The sequence below is a fragment of the Bombyx mori genome, chromosome 20, assembly GCF_030269925.1.
Source record: "Bombyx mori chromosome 20, ASM3026992v2".
NCBI lineage: Eukaryota > Metazoa > Arthropoda > Insecta > Lepidoptera > Bombycidae > Bombyx > Bombyx mori.
In genome coordinates this window covers 8,550,629-8,558,484 of record NC_085126.1, presented here as the reverse complement: position 1 = coordinate 8,558,484, position 7,856 = coordinate 8,550,629, and positions in this window count along the sequence as shown.

Below are 7,856 nucleotides of genomic sequence, written 5' to 3'. Positions count from 1 at the left end.
TTTACATAATGGTTTCTAAATTGGACGCGTCGACAGAACGCGAATGGGAGCTTCATAAAAGCGACATTCAGAAGTCAGAGTCAAATTCTCAGTTAACATTATCACATTTAATCAAATTTCTAAGAGACAAAGCCGACGTGTTGGAGACAATAAAAGTATCTCACACTAAACCTGCGCCTGACACTAAAATACAATCATCAAACTCGCACAATTACTCTTATTTATCCACACAAAACGACGAAAATAAGCAGTCAAATTCGAATAAGCGATCGCGTCCTTGTAGCATGTGCAATGCAAATCATGGCCTTTATTCATGTAATGCGTTTCTAAAATTATCTACACAAGATAAAATAAAGTTTTTAAGTAGCAAAAAGCTTTGTCAAAATTGTTTACGCGCAAATCATTCAGTCAAAGACTGTTGGTTTGGTCCCTGTAAGAAGTGTAATAAAAAACACAATAGTCTAATTCACCGTGATGACAATAGTGACGACGCCGGCGCAACCGTATCATCATCGCCGGCGCCGCAGCTTGCGCCGAGCCCAAACACTGGCGGCACCGCTTCACTACACTCGCACACATATCACGGTGACATTACCACATCAGTACATCCAAGACTACCTACTGTGTTGTTGTCAACGGCATTAGTCGAAATCGCACACAACAACAACAAATATCATACAATTCGTGCACTTCTCGATAACGGAAGTTAGCATTGCTTTATCTCGCAGTCATTATGTAATCAGTTAAACATTCCATTGATACAATCCTCTATTAAAATCACAGGTGTGGGTAACTCCGTAACCCAGTCCACCCAATCATGCGATGTTCAGATGCGAGCTAAAACTAATAATTATAATACGCGCTTAACTTGTATAGTTTTACCTCGTATCACTGCTCAGATACCGTCGTTAACACATACACACATCAACAACATTCAAATTCCACACAACCTCACGCTAGCTGATCCAGTTTTCATTCACCCTCTGATATAGACTTATTAATCGGCGCAGATAAGTTTTGGGAACTTTTAAACGACGGATTAATTCGCTTAAAACATGGTCCGTGCTTACACACTAAACTCGGATGGATTGTTTCTGGCTCATTTTATAATAAGAAATATTCAAATTCAAGGAATCGAGTTCATTATAATAATTCACAAAACATAGACACATTTAAAAATCTTTCGGGAGCTAAAATAAATTCATTCAATTCATAACAAATATACAAAGAGGAACGCTCATGCGAAACTTTATTCTAAACCACAACAAAACGCGACGATTTGGGTCGTTTTTCCGTGCGCATTCCTTTACAAGAATCAGCTGATGCGCTCGGCGATACATTCATTATCGCTGAGAACCGATTCCATGCACTCGAGCGCAAACTAGAACGTAGTGCGGCTAACTGTAAGCCAATGTATATCGATTTCGTGAATGACTACATAAGCAGACTTACTTTAATTATATTACTTTATATTACTTTAATACACTACGCCACATTATTTTCTACTACACCACGGTGTGTTACGAGAACACAGTACGACTACTAAGCTTCGAGGTGTATTTGCTGCGAGTGTCAAATCAAGCTCAGGTAAGTCGCTTAACAATATACAACCCGATCAACAAGACTATACGCTAAAATATTTAAATCCTTCAGATTGACGTTTTCTAAAATTTATTTTTGGACTTATTCGACTTGTTATGGGTTGGCTTCGTATGTCACCAGAATGTATGTCATGTAGATCATTAAAAACACATACAACCAGAATCATTGACCAGAATGATCTACCAGAATTAAAATCTGACGCGACGTCAATGGTCTGTCAGTCAAACGCAGTCATTTATTGAATTTGAACGTTTTTCATCATATAATCGATTACGGCGTGCTATTGCGTATATGTTAAGATTTGTTCATAACATTTGTACAAAATCAAAATCACAGCGGAAGTCTGGCGCGCTTTTGACGGATGAATTAGACAATGCGACTAAGGTTTTGGCACGAGTGGTTCAACAACAATCGTTTCCGATTATGTATGATGCACTAGTAAACAACTTACCTCTGAAACCTACGCGTAATATATCATTCTTAAACATATTTTTGGACAGTGATAAAATCATTAAGTCATCAGGCAGATTAAGTAATTCAGAGACTTTCTCATTTGACAAAAAACATCCCATACTATTATGCGCTAAACACCGCTTCACACGCCTTATGTTTCAGCATGAACATAAACAGCTACTCCACGCGGGGCCCCAGCTGCTACTGGCTTCAATCTGCGACAGCTGGTGGCCGCTGAGAGGTCGCGATCTCGCTCGTAACACCGTACATACCTGCGTTATCTGTATGCGCATAACTGGAAAACCTTTTTCAATTCAAATGGGTAACTTACCAAAAGAGAGACTTGAAATAGAACCATCGGGGTCAGGTTTTCCATTTTTTAGATGTGGAGTAGATTATGCGGGGCCAATGTTTATACTCAACCGCAAAGGGAGAGGTGCTAAATTAGAAAAATGTTACATTATTTTAATCGTTTCTTTTCTCACTCGCTCGGTATATTTGGATTTGGTCACATACTTAACGACTCAAGCATACATACTTGCACTTAAAAGGTTCATTTCTAGACGTGGGAAACCATTTCAAATTTTCTCGGACAACGCTAAAACTTTTGTAGGTGCTATGAAGGAATTTTCACAATTCTTGACAGAAAATTCCGAAGAAATTGTCTCGCTAGCAGCCAACGACAACATTAATTTGTCTTTTATACCGCCTTATTCGCCTCATTTTGGTGGTTTATGGGAAGCGGGAGTGAAGTCTTGTAAGCATCACCTACGAAGAGTTGTAGGTAATTCGCACTTAACTTACGAGGAATTCAGCACGGTATTGGCACAGACAGAAGCCGTCCTGAATTCCCGTCCTATACACCCAATGTCCGCAGACCCAAACGATCTTCGTCCACTCAGCCCTGGTCATTTCCTCATCGGCCGACCGTTGACCGCACCAGCCTGCAGCGACCTCACGACGACGGCATCACACCGACTGACGCGCTACGATCGAGTGGAACAAATCCGACAACAATTTTGGCAGAGGTGGTCTAAGGAGTACATATCCGAATTGCAGACGAGAACTAAATGGAAAACGGACAACGAAGACATCGTACCGAACACCCTGGTTCTAATCAAAGAAGACAACCTGCCGCCACTCAAATGGCGTCTTGGACGAGTGCAGCAAACATTTCCTGGCAAAGACAGCATATCCCGAGTAGCTAACCTCAAAACGGCGACTGGAATTGTACAGCGGGCATACTCAAAAATCTGCCCACTCTTACATAATGCAGAGGACTACAACGAGAGTCTCACAACACACATATCGTAATCAGCATCCTGTTTTACTTCATTGGAAGCTGGAGCTTCCAAGGCGGGGGCCATATGTTTACGCATCAACTCCTCTTTCGCGAAGTCGGGAAAGACGGAGGCAACGCGGCGCGGGAGGGGGCGGCAAACCGGCGGACCGGCGAGCTCCGCAACGCGTAGAAAACACACAACCACCTTCACTTCTGAACGGGACTCAACAGCTACAAGACGCGCAATATTATGTACAATTATTTCATATTAAACCAACAAGAATTTAATAGTCTATATCTATACTTCTATACTTCTATACTAATATTATAAAGAGGAAAGATTTGTTTGTTTGTTTGTTTCGAATAGGCTCCGAAACTACTGGACCGATTTGAAAAATTCTTTTTCCATTAGAAGCCGACATTGTCCCTGATGAACATAGGCTACTTTTTTTTAATTGTTTTTTTTTATTTTATTTTTTTGATTTCATGTGTGTTTTAATGTTTCCGAAGCGAAGCGAGGGCGGGTCGCTAGTATTTTATAATTTAACGGCAGACTTCACAAACCACCTAAGAAAGAAATCACAAAGGATATACAGTCTGAGAAATTCACAAATCAAGAACACTATAGATTGTCATTTTTTTGCATGGTTTTGACTATCTTAACCTCTATTATTAATTAAATGATTACCCTATTTTAAACTAAGCAAAAAATTTAATGAAATTACTACTAATAGCTTATTCTAAATAAAAAAAAAAAACGTAAATGAACACAAACAACAAAAAAAAATTTAATAATTATAATTCTAAGTAAAAAAATCATAACAATAAAAATGATAATATTCATAAAAATAAAATACATTGTTAACGTTGAAAAAATGTTGAAGATAGAAATCCCAGGTCCGCTTTCGAATAGCTCATTCTGTTTTATAGCTCGCTCACAACGATATTCCAACATCATACAATATATTAGAAATTTATCTTGGTATCGTCGAATACATTCGGTACATAGTAAAAAAATTAATCGCTAATGACTTTTTATTCTGACTTGAATTCATGACATTACTACTACTAATAATTTATTTTAAATTAAAAAAAAAAACTTAAATGATAACAAACAACGAAACAAAAATTGAAAAAATTATATAACTAAAACTAATAATAATAATGAACAACATTTAATGACGAGAATAAAAAAATAAAAAAATAGACTCATCATGGGCAAAATAGTTTTTGCAAAATTTCTGCAACTAAACGACGGTCTTTGTTTAGTTCAGATGTTTATAATATGCATCATAATCTTCAAAATAATGATCATCATCCGTATCGTCATCGTCGTCTACATCCAGTGCATAATAAATATTACAATGAATATCTGCAACATTAAAAGTAACGTAGCAATACCGCTATCAACATCTTCAATAGAAAGAGAAAGAGGGGTTCGCCCATCTCGAGCTTTAACATTGATATCAGCGTGATTACGTAGCAGCATCTTTATTATCCTCCTATCACTGTTATGTACTGCATAAAAGAGCGGTGTCTTGCTTTGATGGTCTCTGCAATTCACACCAGCTTCTTTATTTATTGATAATTTAACCACTTCATTCTCACGATGAAGGCAGGCTATGTGTAGCATGCTATACATTAAATCGTTATTTAAAACGGTATTGGGACAAACTCCCAATTTGAATAGTTTTTCGACAATGCATACAAAGCCTAATTCAACAGCTGTCAAAATTATTTGCTTACTTAAGATATGATGTTGTTTAATTGTTACTCCATATTTAAAAAGCATGACTATCACTTTTCGATATTCGAATTTATTATAAGAGTCAATCATATCAAAAATGTCAGTAGTAGACTCCATTATCTAGCAGAATTTTTATTATTTCACCACAATCACTTAAATCAGCGTAATGAATCGGTAATCTCCAAGCGTCACTATTAATATTCGCACCTCCAGATATTAATATATATTTACAATTTCTTTCTTATTATTCACAATGGCTCGATGTAACGGGGTGAATCCTGTTTCCCACTTAGGACTAACCAAGTGGACATCAGTGCCATGTTGAATAAGAAGTTCAACAGCTTCGGTATTTCCTTTAGTAATAGGAATATAAAGCGGTGTCTCACCATTCTCATCGCGCATTCTCACGCGCTTATAAATCTGCACCTTCCTTTAATAGGGTTTCTAGCGTAGCTTTATTTCCATTTCTTGCTGCCAGATGAAAAACCGTATATGATTTTAGTTCGTTCTCATAGTAATTACTTTCTTCGACATTTGGCAACATCTAGGCGCCACTATTAATATGGGCACCTTCGGATATGATGATGTATGAATTGTAACGCCATATTTTAAAAGCGCGTAAAAAGCATGGCTATGACTTTTTTATTTAAATTAATATTGATTATTTGATCACTCATTCAAAGCGGTTAAATGATTTAGATGCCTGCGATTTATGAAATTCACAGAAAATGAGTAAGGATTTCGTTGCTTATTATAGCTACCATAAGCCAGTTGTTACTTTTATAGGATTAATTAATAATACTAATAATGCAAATACACAAAATTCTAATGTACATATTCAAGAATTGTAACTAAGGATAAACATATTTTATATTCAATAAAAGATTTTATAAATAAATAACCTTTCTTCACATTATCATATTAATGTATATAAAATTTAAGTAATAAGCTAAGCTTTTCTCATGTTAAATAATTTCAATATTAAATAGTTCAACTTCTTCTTCTTCTTCTTTGTCGTTTCCTCATTACTGAGGGTCGTGACCACCTTGGTCCAGTTTTTGTACCAGCTTCCTCCAATGCTGCCTGCATTCGGCCTGCTTAATGGCAAAAAAAGTGATAAATTCAACTTAGATTAGTTGAATTTATCACTTCTGTCGAGCGTCTCGAGAAGCACACGTTATTATTAATTGATTACTTATGACTCTTTTTATTTGAATTAATTACAAGAGTCAATAAGAAAAGACTCTTCTGAAGATTGCCATCAATGTAAAAAATTGCAAGCTGTAAAATGAATTTTAAAAACTACCGCCCTAATATAAAATGTCAAAGTAATAATGACATACTTGATAACTTTCGAGGATTTCTTAAAATATGGCTTTCATAACCCTACTGCCTTAAACATTTGCGGCTTCCTTTAATAATTAATAATAGGATTTTAATTGTATTTTTATTTTAATTTTATGCTGCCCGATGCAAACGCGTATATTATTTTCGCTCGTTGTTGAAATTATAACTGTACGGTTTGTCCGCACAACCCTCTGCTATGATAATGATAACAACTCCAATACTGATTAATTGTTTATTGATACGAGTATGCTGATTATGATTATTTATATGATAACAATGACATTATGCGAGTACGCGACGCCTTGCTGATGGTGGTACACGGACTGACTCGAAAATGAATGACTTTGACGTAAAATGCATCGGTCTGCAATATGATGTGCGCGCTGGTCCTGTACGATACATGACTCGTACATATTCCCGGGCGAGAGAGATGTGAGTGGATGATGATCATGAGTTTACAAAAAAATGCTTAAATGCTAATAAATTTATAAATTTCACTCAAGTTACAATTCATAACTTAAATCTATGCTTAAACATAATCTGAGTCAGTCACTGTCAGTAGACACTGGTTTGGTTGTAACGTAATGTTACAACTGAAATTGTCTGCAAAATAAAAAGATAAAAAAAAACCTTAAAACAAAAGTATTAATGTTCAAAGCAGTTATTTTATCGACTGTACCGCTGAGGTGAGAACAATAGTTCCCACCTCCCCCCGAGACGTAGGTTCGGCTGGCGCAGACACTGCGCAGCCGCCGGCAGTCGTCACTAGACTTCCTTATTAGTCTTACGTTTGTATTCGAGTTCAGTTAAAGTTCGTTTTCAAACCTAGACGACTTACCTACAAATAATTTATTTAAAAAATATATTTAGTACAGCAATATCGTGTGCTGTTTAATATTAACACGATTAAAATAAACGGATTCGACCCCGCTTTTAGGGTGAGTTGGAAATGGCATATTATTATTTTTTAACGCATTACTTCTTTTCTATTTTTTTGCTAATTATGCACAGCTATATTTCACTTGTTTTTTTTTGCTTTCATTTTTTATTGTGAATTTACTCCGTTCTGGTTGTCCACTACCACGATAATCTCGCCACAAGATGTGGGTACCTTGCTCGAGTTCTCGTTGGTCAACCAGATCGGAAGGTAGATAAACCAGTTCGTGAAATTGGTCTTATCGCTTCCAGGGTTCATGCCTTGCTGCCTTTCACGCTTCTTGCTTCGCTTGATAATCTGCGTCTGTGCTGAAAAGGTCATCTCCGCACAGTAACCCGTACCCTGGTGATCTAGCCAGCCCAGGAAACCTCCAGGAGTCCAGACGTGGTGCTTCAGCGGGTCAACCCACGTCCGTTGGCTGCCGGAATTCAGGAGGGTAACCTACAGAGGGAGAGTCAGATCGGCCGTACAACCACACCCTACAAATT